The following is a 12,538-nucleotide window of genomic DNA, read 5'->3' as shown; positions in this document are numbered from 1 at the left end:
ACGTCCTGATCATACAGGCAGAGGGCCTGAAAGTCCTGCATTCAACACCTTTGCTGACCTCACTCCAAGAGTTTCTCCATCTGGCTCCTGCTCGTCAGTATTGGTAATTAAACTGCAATTGTAAGCATCGTGCTTTTCTGGTTTGATGAGTCATTCTAGTAAATTATTGAGTCTGAGGGGGTTGTGAGAAGCTTTGAGTTTATAGCCAGTTGTTGAGAAGTGCTGGTGGCCTTGAGACCCCTGTAGTGTGACTGGCTTCTGAAGTGAGGGTAGTCTTATGGAGGATTGCAACCATAACTTGTGAGGTCTTCACTAACTCTGGGTAGTTAGAACTGGAATTGAATTGTAGTACACTAGTTGGTGTCAGGAAGTGAACCAACTGGTATCCTCTCTCCCAAAGGAGCGTTCTAGCTTTTAATGTATTTTTATTTCTTGAGAGCAGGGACCTCTTGTCCCATCCTGGCATGTACCACACTGCTTTATTTAGTTACGGTGGTTGCTTAACAGAGTTAGTTTGCATACATGCTGAATAGGGTTAGATGTTTTCAAAGGTGTGATCTCACAGTCTAGGCCTGAACACCAATACTTAAGCCAAACTCCAAAACTGACATTGTATGCAGGTTTTACACACCTGGCATTGGAAATGATTGAAACCGAGAGCACTCTGACTTGTGTCTGCGTGCTTGTTCCATGAGCATTCTCACTTTACTGTTCTGTTGCCACGCTGGATGTTCTTTAAAGGGTTTCAGGGGGAAATCTCAGATGTTGTGAGTAACGCTCTAGAGTAGAACTCAGTTCCTAATTTTTTGATCTGAGAAATGGTCAATCCTGAATGTGAGGATCTGGAGTGTGCGCTGAGTGCTGTACCCGATTACCTGGTCTCTTAGTTGGTAGGAGAGTCCTGACCTGCAGTGAGTGTCCTGTGTGAGTCAGGGCCTGGGAGTACTCCTGAGAAGCCGCCCAGGCAAGCAGCTTGCCCAGGTATGATATTCGAAGGGTGTCGAAGTTCTCCTTGATTGACCCATTTCTCAGAGGTAAAATAATCGTTACAAGGCAAAACAAAAAAACCTTGTTTGGCACTTAATAACCTCCTGTTAGATTTCCCTCCTCCATGTTTTTCACTTTGCTCTTTTTCGTCTTTATATTCATCTCCTCCTCCTCCTCCTCCTCCTTCTTCTTCTTCTTCTTCTTCTTCTTCTTCTTCTTCTTCTTCTCTCTCTCTCTCTCTCTCTCTCTCCCTAGCCTTATCAGATGTGCCTTTTCTTGCTGCTTGTTCTTCTTGCTTGTTCAGCTGTTGTTTTTTTTCCCATCTGCACTCAGGACTATTCCATTTGGATTCTCTTCAAATGTAGATGCCTTTTGTGTTTAACAATAGGAAGCCCTCTCTCCAGAGGTCAGAACAGCTGTTAGGACCTTTCCAGTCATACTCATTTTTATTATTCCTTGTTTGAGAGACACAGAGACAGAAAGTTCCTATCTAGCAGTTTCCTAGTTAAATGTCATCATTGCCATGACTGGGTTGGAGCCAGAGTCAAGAGATGGGAACACAATCCAGGTCTCCCACGTGAGTGGCAGGAACCCAATTACTTGAGCCATCATCAGTGTCTTCCAGGGTTTGCGTTGGTGGAAAGGCAGAGTTAGGAGCTGGAGCTAAAGCTGGAAATGGAACTTGGGCACTCCTGTGTGGGATGCAGGTGTCGCCTTTTCCAGCTAACCACTGGCTCCTGTAATACTCATTCTGATATGCGTGTGGCTTAATAGATTGCAGGAATATTATTCAGGTTTGCAATCGGCCTTTGTTTCTTTGGCAAAGGATCAGAGTCTGATGAGGGTCTGTGGCATGATCTTTATCTCATGGCCTCCTTAACTGCGTGAAAAACCTTAACCTATGTCCAAAGGAATTCCTGGGCTGAGTAAAAATTATGCAACAACATAGAATAAAAAATACTTAGCCACTACACCTGTAAAGCCAATCAGGACTTACCAAAGTGTTCGCAGACAGAGGGTGTATTTTTAAAATCATAAATTGTGTGCTGGTATCATGTGAGAGGTAGTTTCACTGGGCACAGGGCATTTGCAAATTCTGATTGGCGTTTCCTTCTTTGTTGAAAGGCGAACCTAGCTCAGTTTGCAGCAAATATGACAATAGGCTGTGCAAATGTATGTCTAAAATGCAGCTCTGTGGGGGTTAAACATTTGAGCTTATATGAGACAGCATCAGTTTCAGGTCAAAGTGCTGTTCTTGAATGATCAGTATAGAACAGAAAAAAGGCATTGAAGTGACCTTGCTGAGGGTCTAAAACTGCACTGAAGCCTTTTCTGCATGATTAAGTGAGCAGAATCTTAGATTAGCTAAAAGCAGTGCAGAAACATAATGAGTTCACTTATTTTGGAGCATTTAATAACAGTTATAGACAGTTATGTGATCAGGCGGAGTTATGACTTATTCATTCTTTCATTGCTATTAAAATTACTGCATTTGAGGTTTTTAAAGTCATTGAAATAAAAAAAGTCTGATTTATGTTAGGAGAATTTAGCTTGCCCTTTGGTCTCTCAGTTTTTAAATGATATAATTAGACTTTTTAAAGACCATTCTAAAAGCATTATTAGCATTTTGTATAGCGGAAAGTAAATGCATGTTTTGTGGATAGTTTAATTTTAAAAGGGATAATAATACTTGATTCAGACAGTGATATTCATAGATTATTAAGGAAAGATTTTTTGTATAAAATTTCTCAAAAGGCAATTGTATAATTTTAGTAATAGACTATACAGAATATTGTGGATTTTGCTGTGTGTACACACAGATACTCACTTTCTAATGTACTCCCTAATTTCATTTTGAATGGACATTACAAAGACATGGAAATAATACAACACAGCTTTCCTCCCATTTGGGAAAGCAAGGATGGGAAGAGAAAGTACCAGAGGATGTATTAACTCATGACCTTTAGCCTATTTCCTCCGAAATTACAGAGCCATCTATCAGCCTGGAGAGGGGGAAAGCCTGCTTTAATCATAACAGAGATTTGCAGGTGGTTTGAATTAGTAGTAAACAACAATCATTAATAAATCATTTTGGAGGAATATGAAAGTTTCATGGATGCATCAACGTTTTAATGTGATTCTACTCTTAAACTTTCCTCGTGCATTTGCTTTGTATGCAGATATAATTCCCTGTTCAGATAGTTCCAAATCCAACACTGCTTCCAGTTTCAAGTGGGTTATTGCACAATGCATAAAAGACACAGACAAAAACGTATCTCACCATAAAACAGTGAAGTTGGACACTGCAGTGAGATTATTCAATATGTCTTTGCCCATAGAATTGAGCTGACTGCAATCTCCTTAAATAACAGCTATTTGTGCCACGTGTGTGTTCTATAAACAGTTTGTATATGTCTCTTGGAGGCCCAAAATGCAGCGCACCTCACTACTGAAGAGTGGAAGCTGATAAACACATTAGTATGAAGTGCACACAAAAACAAAGCCCTTTAAATAGCCAGCAATGGAGGAAACCCTGTTTATAAACGGGTGGTCCAATGCATATATGTGAAAGCCTGACTTCACACACTTTTAGGTATGCACTCATTTATGTATGAGTACCTACACATGTATTTATGTGTCCCTGTTTTATTTGGATGTTCTTGAATTTAATGAATGTAATTTGCCTGACACAGGGGTAACCACCCTCTGTTAAGTGAGTCCTTAGCTGCTCTGGAGTAGCCTGGTGACCAGTGCTGTTTGTCTTGGTTTGTTAATTGACAGCAAAAGGTGTCAGTGGGTTTACAGGAGGGGATGGCAGGTTCCTGGGGGAGGGGTCAGAATCAGGAAGCAGCAGCCTCAAGGGCTTGAGCTCTCTCGTGCTGTTTGAGGAGACTGCTCTGAACACTTGCAGTTTCCTGCCCTGACACGAACTCCTACCTACACCACTTCCAAAGGGCCGAGGTGGGCTGGAAACACGGAATGTGGCAGGCCCACCAAGGAGGCTGGGAATCGGAGGAGAGTTCCTGTGGTGGCCTCCAGCTCCTGGCAGTGCAGATTTTTGTCCACTAGAGACTGATCTCCGTCCAGTAAACACATTGCTTAAGACTTCCCAGTTTAGACTTGAACTATGGTCTCAGAGGTGAGAGGCTAGCATTTCATCCACTAAGCCATTTAGCCTTTTCCTTTGAAAGAAGATTGATTTTAAAAAAGCTATTAACCTTCAGTGATTTATCTCATCAGATCATCTTCATTTTCTTCTGCTTATAATAAGACTATATTCTATAGTTTTATTCTTCAGTTAATTCAACAAGACTATCTGAAAGGGAAATACATGAGACACATAAAGAAGGGAGAGAGAAGAGAAAATTATCAGCAACATCGAAATGGAAATGTTCATGGGAAAAACACAGGAAACTGAACCAATGTTGTTGCAGAATCACATAAGATATAATGGTTCTATGTAGCCAGTTTTACAGAGAAACTTTCCAAATGTCACATTTATTCTAGGACCATGCACCATGCTAATGACATAGGCACTACCCCCCTTTTCTAGTGAGCAGACAAAGGGAACAGGTTTTCTTTCTTGTGGTGAATAAAATATAAGCTGAGTAACCAGTGGCAATTAATTCACATTGAGTATATGTTCAGAGGTACACAAGAAAAGCAGCAATTCTCAATGAAATTGCATTGAAACACATTCTGTTCAGAGCCTAAACTTAGATGGTTTATCTATTTTTAGTGAAAAATGTGTTAAACAGAAACCTGTTCTATTACCTTATCTTGAGTCCATTTGAAGTGAACTAGAATCCAGTTGCTTCCCATATTGAAGTAAGTTTGATTTATGGCAATGTAGTGATCAAGTTTCTATTTTGGAAAGAGTGTTATATTTTGTGAATAATGTGTTAGCATTAATGACTTTAATTCATTCTCCATAACTTTATGACAGACAGTAATTTACATTTCTTCTGGAGTACCTGTTAGCAAAAGAAGTTCTGGCATTTAAATTTTTTTTATGTGTATATTGCCAGGCTGAGCAAGAGTGATGAAGGTAAGATCACACCATTAGGGAAATGTCTATTTCCAGGAGTGTGGGCTCCCTCAACCTCACCCTACTGGGTCTTACCCCCAACACTCAAGTATGTACCTTGAAAGTCAAACTGAAGGCTTATCACAACATTTCAATATTTGGTCAGACTGAGCAACAATGCATGTCATTCTCTGCCATTTTCAGGGCTTGTTTAACACTCCTGGTTGAAATTCTTTTTGTTTCAGGTACAGTTTATTTAAGTTGGTATTTGAGCAGGTGAGGCTAGTTCAATAATGGCAAGTTCTAACAGCTTATTGCCAAAGAAACTGAAGAAGCTGAGCCTGTCAAACTCTTGCTCTGCATTTCCTGAACTGGTTGGTAAGGACCCAAAATTAGAAGATTTGAAACTGGTGAAATAAAAGACTGGAAAAACCTTCGTGGTAGCAGTCACTTTAGCCTCTATGATTTTTAAGCCAACAAAAGTGATAAAGTAACTCTTTGGTAGCTGGTTATAAAATCCCCTTCATGTGTATGTTCATGATAGAGGGTTAATAATACATTTTCCTCTAATTGTTCAGTACAGCTTTAATATCTTCCCTGTGCTTTAGTTCAACACAAAGACATCTCAACCGCTTCTCCGTATCTGGAGTGATTCTAGGATCGGTATTTGCAAAATGAATTTTGATGATGAGTTTGAAAAGCAGAGCTCGTGTTAAAGGGGAAGGAAGCAAGGAGATGAAAGCAGTGATTCCTGAAAGTTAACTGTGGTTCAGCTTTGAGAAAGGGGATGACAAAGGGGGTAAGAGTTGTTGCTTTCCAACAGCCTCTGTTGGGTTTAATTCAAGTACTAGGAAAGAGTGCTGGGTTGCACAAGTCTTGTTTCTCTGCCTCTTCTCTTGATTCCTTTGTGGGCAGATTTCTCTCAGTTCCTCCCCATCCTAACCCAGTCCCAGGCTGACTGAAATAATCATTCCTGTTGGATTTCCTGAATATGATTCTTTCCATGGTGGTATCAAAACCACAGTTTTCTTGTGGTTCCTGGTTATTTCATTTACTTCATCTATCAGGGACAAAGAAGGGTAAATATGATGAGTGTGAGTAAGAAATCATCAATTATTCTCAATGTGCGAACTTTAGAAAACTCAGAAAAAAATGGTGGCATAATAAGTTCCTTGAATAAGTCTACTTATAATCAGGTATCATATTTCAAACTCTACAAATTGTACTTTCCTGAAAAATTGACATTTTCTCATACTTTTCTACTTGTTCCCTAATACAGGAAAACACAACAGTGGAATTGTCATAGAAATAGCAAATAAATTCATTAACTGGACTTTGCTGGCATATTCTAACATCAGTAAAATTTCCCCTTCCAAATCTGAAATGATGTACCAATATTAAAACATATTAAGGGAGCAGCGCTGTGATGTAACAGGTAAAGCCGCCAACTCCAGTGCTGGCATCCCATATGGGTGCTGGTTCAAGTCCCAGCTGCTCCACTTCCAATCCAGCTCTCTACTATGGCCTGGGAAGGCAGTAGAAGGTGGCCCAAGTCCTTGGGCCCCTGCATCCATGTGGGAGACCTGGAAGAAGATCCTGGCTTCTGGCTTTGAACTGTCAAAGCCCCGGCCATTGTGGTCATCTGGGGAGTGAACCAGCAAATAGAAGACTCTCTCTCTCTCTGCATCTGCCTCTCTATAATTCTGCCTTTCAAATAAAGAAATAAATCTTTAAAAAAATATATGAAAATGTAGTGAAGAAGTGAGGAGTAAACTCAAAAAAGATATATAGTTCTCTCTTTTGGGCATATTAACCAAAGACACATTACTTTCCCCTTTCTGTCTATATCTATGAAAATATTGTAGTACATTTTCAATAAAAGATAGTTAGACCTCAGCTAATGAAAGACAGCACTTATTTTATTTCTTTTTTTATTTAATAAATGTGAATTTACAGAGTGCAACTTCTGTATTGTTGTGGCTCTCCCCCCACCTCCCTCCCTCCCACGGCCCTCCCCTCTCCCACTCCCTCTCCCATCCTGCCCTTCATCGAGTTTCATTTTCAATTACCTTCATATACAGAAGATCAACTTAGTATACACTAAGCAAGGATTTCAACAGGCTGCCCTCGCACAAGGTATAGGGTATTGTTCAACTAGTAGTGTTGTTTTTAAGTTTCATGGTAAAACACATTAAGGACAGAGATCCTACATGGGGAGCATGTACCCAGTGACTCCCGTTGTAGATTTAACAATTGGCACTCTTATTTATGATGTCAGCAATCACCCAAGGCACTTGCCATGAGCTGTCTAGGCTATGGAAGCCCCTTGAGTTCACCAACTCTGAACTTGTTTAGTCAAGGCCCTATCACAGTGGAGGTTCCTTCCTCCCTTCGGAGAAAGGCGCCTCCCTTCTTGATGGCCTGTTCCTTCTGCTGCAGTCTTGTTCACCAGGATCTTTCATTTAGGTTGTTTTTGCCACTGTGTCATGGCTTTCCATGCCTGTGAGATTCTCATGGGCCTTTTAACCAGATCTGAATGCCCCAAGGGTTGATTCTGAGGCTGGAGTGGACAGCACTTATTTTAAACTCTAAGAACCAGCAAAAACAAAACAAAACAAAACAAAAAACAAACAAACAAACAAAAAAAACCAAAAAACTAACATCTGAGCATCCCGGTGTCCCAAATCAAACACATTCCAAAAATCTGCCACAATAATTTTTTGAAAGATTTATTTGAAAGGCAGAATGACAGAGAGCTGGGGAGAGAGAGAGAAAGAAATCTTTCATCCATTGGTTCACTCCCCAATTTTGACCAAAGGGTCAAAATGGCCTGAGCTGTTCCAGACAGAAGGCAAGAGCCAGGAAATCCATCCTATGTGGGTAGCAGGGACCCAAGCACTTGGACCCTCTTCCGTTTCTTTCCTAGACACATTAGCAGGGAGCTGAATTGAAAGCAGTACAGCTGGGACTTGAATGGGCACTGGTATGGGATACTGGTGCCAGTGGCTTAGCCTGCTGTGCCACAATGCAGGCCCCAACAGTCCTCCATGTTTTGTTAATTAATCCACTTAATTTGTTAGGTTACTAGGATAGATGTCAAGAGATGCTTGCCTAAAAGTATGGCATAATTACTTTTGGGATCTCTGAACACAATGAGCTGCAAAGTGTCTCTAGGTTCTGTCCTGCTTCCTGGTACCTGGGTGTTAACCACATCCTTAGAGGAGCCAGCACTTGGCTACCATGTAATATCATTGGAGTGTTCTTGGCAGTTGAATCCTACTAGTTAAACCTACTTATCTTAATCAGCCTGGAACTATACTGTTTCGAGTAGCAGACTTTGTTTCTAATTATTTTTTTTTTGTTTCTCTTCTGAAAACTAGCATATTATTCTGAAGCTACTCATATGAAAGGATTAATTTGGGAGCACAGAGAGAAAGTTTGATTTAATTGATCCTTTCCCTTAAAGGCCGTGATGTATACTCTACCATCAGATCAATTTGGACAGCACCGTCTCCAGCTCCAACTCTACACAGTTGCTGAGCTATTTGTAGTTGCCCTCTACCAAATCTGAATTTCTTCTAAAATTTAGAATTAATATGTTTAAGGCTTATTTATTTATTTGAAAATTACACAGAGAAGGAGAGGCAGAGAGAGAGAGAGAGAGAGAGAGAGAGAGAGAGAGGGAGGTCTTACATCTGCTGGTTCACTCCCCAGCTGGTCACAATGGCTGGAGCTGCACTGATCTGAAGCCAGGAGCCAGGAGCCAGGAGCTTCTTCTGGATCTCCCACGTGGGTGCAAGGACCCAAGCACTTGGGTCATCTTCTACTGCTTCCCGAGGCCATAGCAGAGAGCCTGATCAGAAGTAGAGCAGCCCGGACTCGAACTGGCACCCATAAAGGGATGCTAAGTATGCTAAGGTGGCGGCTTTGCCTGCTATGCCACAGTGCTGGCCCCGAGAATTAATATTTTCTTGCTACATCCCTGGCACTTTTCTAATTTTAAGTGGAGCTGTAACACTTGGAAGCCAGGTATGGCTTTTCTAGAGTGACTGTAAGTTGCTAAGGGAGCAGCAACCTGGTTCCTGCAGTTTAAATAAGCACCTTTACTTTCTCAGGGAGTCCTGTTAACTCCAGGTGGGCTAATAACAGTGTGAATCAAACAAATGTGATGGTATTGAGAGCAAAAGCCACTCCATGTGAGCAAGATGCAATCATCATAACTTCACCCAGTAACAGTCCCAGGAGATTTGAAGTCTCTGCACTCAGGGGGATGACCCAGACCTGTCCAGCTTACACACTGAGGCCCACCTGGTCTGTGATAGTTGCTTTTAGCCCAGTCTCTAAATTAGCCTCCTATTTTGTGGTCCTCAATTTCCAGTTTCTACAAAGGATGGTTCTCAGCTCTTATACTCATAATGCAAACTGGCCATGCTTGAAATGAAAGGTTATTGATGTAAATTAAGAATTGCTTATGGCAGCACAAAAGCCATGCTTGGAGACAGGTGCAAATAAATGATGATATAAGAGCATGGTGAGTTTGACCGTTCACCAGAAACAACTCTGTAAATATCACCAGTGGAAGTTTATTTTTCACCTGGCCTTTGCCTGTTCCTCTTCGAGGAACATGGAAAGTGAACATTAGCTTAAGAGAAGTAATAAAAACGGAAAACAAAACTGTAAACTCAATTAATGAAAGGCTTGTCTTGCACTGTAAGTGGCAGATGTGTTTGCCCGGGGTGATTTTGTCTTGGTTACGAAGGCATTGGCACAATATTATGACCCTGCTTTCAGCTGTCTCGCAGATGGAGTGAGTGTGTGAATGCTAAGCACACAACATGATAGGAAGTTTCCAGTGTAGTTTATAATCAAATGGTTGAACTCAATGTGTAAAATAACCAGGTCAGAGTCATTTTTTTTTTTCCATTCAACAAAATAAAATAGAAGAATTTGAGCATGCGGGATTAATGGTTAGGCTACCACATTCAGAGGAGTAAACATTATGGCTTTCGAAGAAGTTCTAGTTTCTTTAACAATGAAGAAATGATTGCCTTAGATATCATATACTAAATTTCTTGTAACCATTCTTATCCAATTAGAAATCTAGAATTCGGGAACTTTTTCTAACTGCTCTTCTAGTTCCAATTCTTAGGGTCACTTAACATTTTGCTCTAAGTGTTTTCTGGCTTCTTCCTGGCAGGCTCAGCCTGTGCTCTGTAGTTGGTCCTGATTGGTCCTGCTGTAATCACTCCTGCAGAAACACGCCCTCCTTCCACACATCAACATGCACATCTCCCTTCCAGTAGCTGCCATGGGACCTCTGTGCCTCAGCAGATGCTCACCATGGCTTTACTCAAGCCCTAGTCCACTCTCTGCTTCAGCTTTGGCCTCCGCACCCACTTTCTGTCTCTCAACCCTTCCATAATAGAGCTTTCTCCTCCAACGGGTGGCTCAATTATACTTGTTCTTTTGTTGTCTGATTTCTTTTCGTAGCTTCTTAGGTACTATCCAACCCATTGTTAGCTGGACATCCAGGCATTTTAAAGGGACTATTTTTTAAATTTTCATTTGTTTATTTGAAAGGCAGAGAGACAGACAGGCAAAGAGACAAAGAGATCTCTCATTCAGTGGTTCATTCCCTCAAATGCTTACAACAGCTTGAGCTGTGTGTGGCTGAAACCAGGAGCCAGGGACTCAATCCAGGTTCCCACATGGGAGGCAGAGGCCCAACTACTTGAGCTGTCACCTACTGCCTCCTGCTGTGTGCATTAATAGCAAGTTAGAACCCGGAGCAGAGCTGAGACTTAACCCAGACACTCTGATACGGGATGCAGATGTCTGAAGCAGTGTGTTGAGTGCTGCACCAGATGCCTGCCCCAGAAACTGTTTTTTCAAAACCCCCTAATGACTAAGGATCAAACCAATGACATTTATAAAGCTTTTGACAATTTTGACCAGCTAAGCCTTCTCATTCTCTCCTTTTACATCTTTCTAACTCTATGTTACTTTCCTTTTATTCTCTTCCTACTTTTGGAATTTTAACAGTGATCTGGATGAGACAAAAAGCCAAGTATATAGGGATTTCTGATTTCTATGATGTAAATATTCTCATTGTGGTCCATTTCCAGTTAAAATTATGATGCTACTGAATTCAGAATTGAGAAGAGATGTGAACAATTGTCTCTCTCCATCTGGTACTATCTGACTGGAACAAACCACCAAGTCTTGGTCTTTTCTTAGCTTACCCTTTGAAGTATGGGATCTCTGAAAGAGTGGCTTGCAAATTGGAGAGGACATATATCAAAGTGTTCTACCAGAAGATCTATTGGAGTTTGGGAAGAACATATTAGAAATTATATTCTTAATTGTTAACTTTCATTATGTATATTTTATGGATTTTATTATGTACAGGTTTACATTAGCATGATGCATATAATGTGTGTGTATATGTATATAATGTGTGTGTACAGTTTATATTAAGTGGAGTCTGACTACATACTGGGCCTGTTTTGGTTGCTTAATCCTTACTACAATCCTGTAAAGTAAGTGCTGGGGTCCAGAAAATATAAGTATTTTGTTCAAGATCATGTGTCATTTGAAAGTAAATATAGTGTAATAATAGTTGCATCCTCAATTTTTTTTAACTGCTGAGTTAAGTGATCAAAATACTTTAGTGGTTGTGACCTGAAATTTGGCTTATCTCACTATTTACTCCTACTGTGTTACTTTTTATTATGACTTTTCTAAAAAATATTTTTTGAGAAGGAGAGAGAGAGAGAAAATGGAGGGAGTAGTTTGGAGAAAATACTCTTATCTGCTGGTTCACTTCCATAAATGCATGACAGGATCCAGGAACTTAAACCCAGGTACTCCAACATGGGATTGGAGCGTCTCAACCAGTGTCTCCACTATTAGGCCAAATGTTTGCTCCTGCATTATGGTTTCAACAAACATTCATAAGTATTCCATTTTTTCTTTAGCCCTGAAGAGCTTCAGACCTACATGTCCAAAGGCTTCTGGTTCTTCTTTGAAATGTTCACCTCTTGAGTTGTTGCTAGAATCAACAATTTTAATTGTAAAGAAAGCTAGATTTCAAGAAAGATATAAAAACATGCTATTAAAATATATAACTCCATGGAAAAATAACTATTCCATAAAGTATTAAAAATTAAGTAAAAAAATAGGAACTCAGTGGTGCATTGTTTGAAACTCTTTCTATTCCTGATTCCTGGTGATACCATGCTCAACTGGTATTTTTAGAGTCCAATAATATATCCAGTAAGTTTCTAATCAATGGAAATTCACTAGTTTGTAGATTAATCCATGGAATTTTGATTTTTCTTAATATTAAATTAGCTCCCTTAAAAACAGATATGTATTGGTGGCATTGTGGTACAACAGATTAAGCTGCTGCCTACCGTGCCAACATCTCATATGAGCAGTGGTTGGAAGTACCCTACTTCCAATTTAGCTCCTTGCTATATTTCCTGGGAAAGCACTGAAAGATGGCCCAGGTACTTGCCACGC

General features: G+C 40.4%; 1 long non-coding RNA gene across 2 annotated transcripts in view; it reads left to right on the top strand.

The window, feature by feature from the left end:
- The first annotated feature begins 753 nt into the window (after nucleotides 1-753).
- Nucleotides 754-12,538, top strand: part of LOC138844545 (uncharacterized) — a 448,524-nt gene continuing 436,739 nt past the window's right edge. For both annotated transcript variants that reach the window (XR_011380479.1, XR_011380478.1), the window contains exon 1: nucleotides 754-981. This is a non-coding gene — a long non-coding RNA (uncharacterized lncRNA). The remainder of the gene's footprint in view (nucleotides 982-12,538) is intronic.

The sequence above is a fragment of the Oryctolagus cuniculus genome, chromosome 12 (assembly GCF_964237555.1).
Source record: "Oryctolagus cuniculus chromosome 12, mOryCun1.1, whole genome shotgun sequence".
NCBI lineage: Eukaryota > Metazoa > Chordata > Mammalia > Lagomorpha > Leporidae > Oryctolagus > Oryctolagus cuniculus.
The sequence above is the reverse complement of the archived record's forward strand: the minus strand, read 5'-3'. Positions and strand labels throughout refer to the sequence as shown.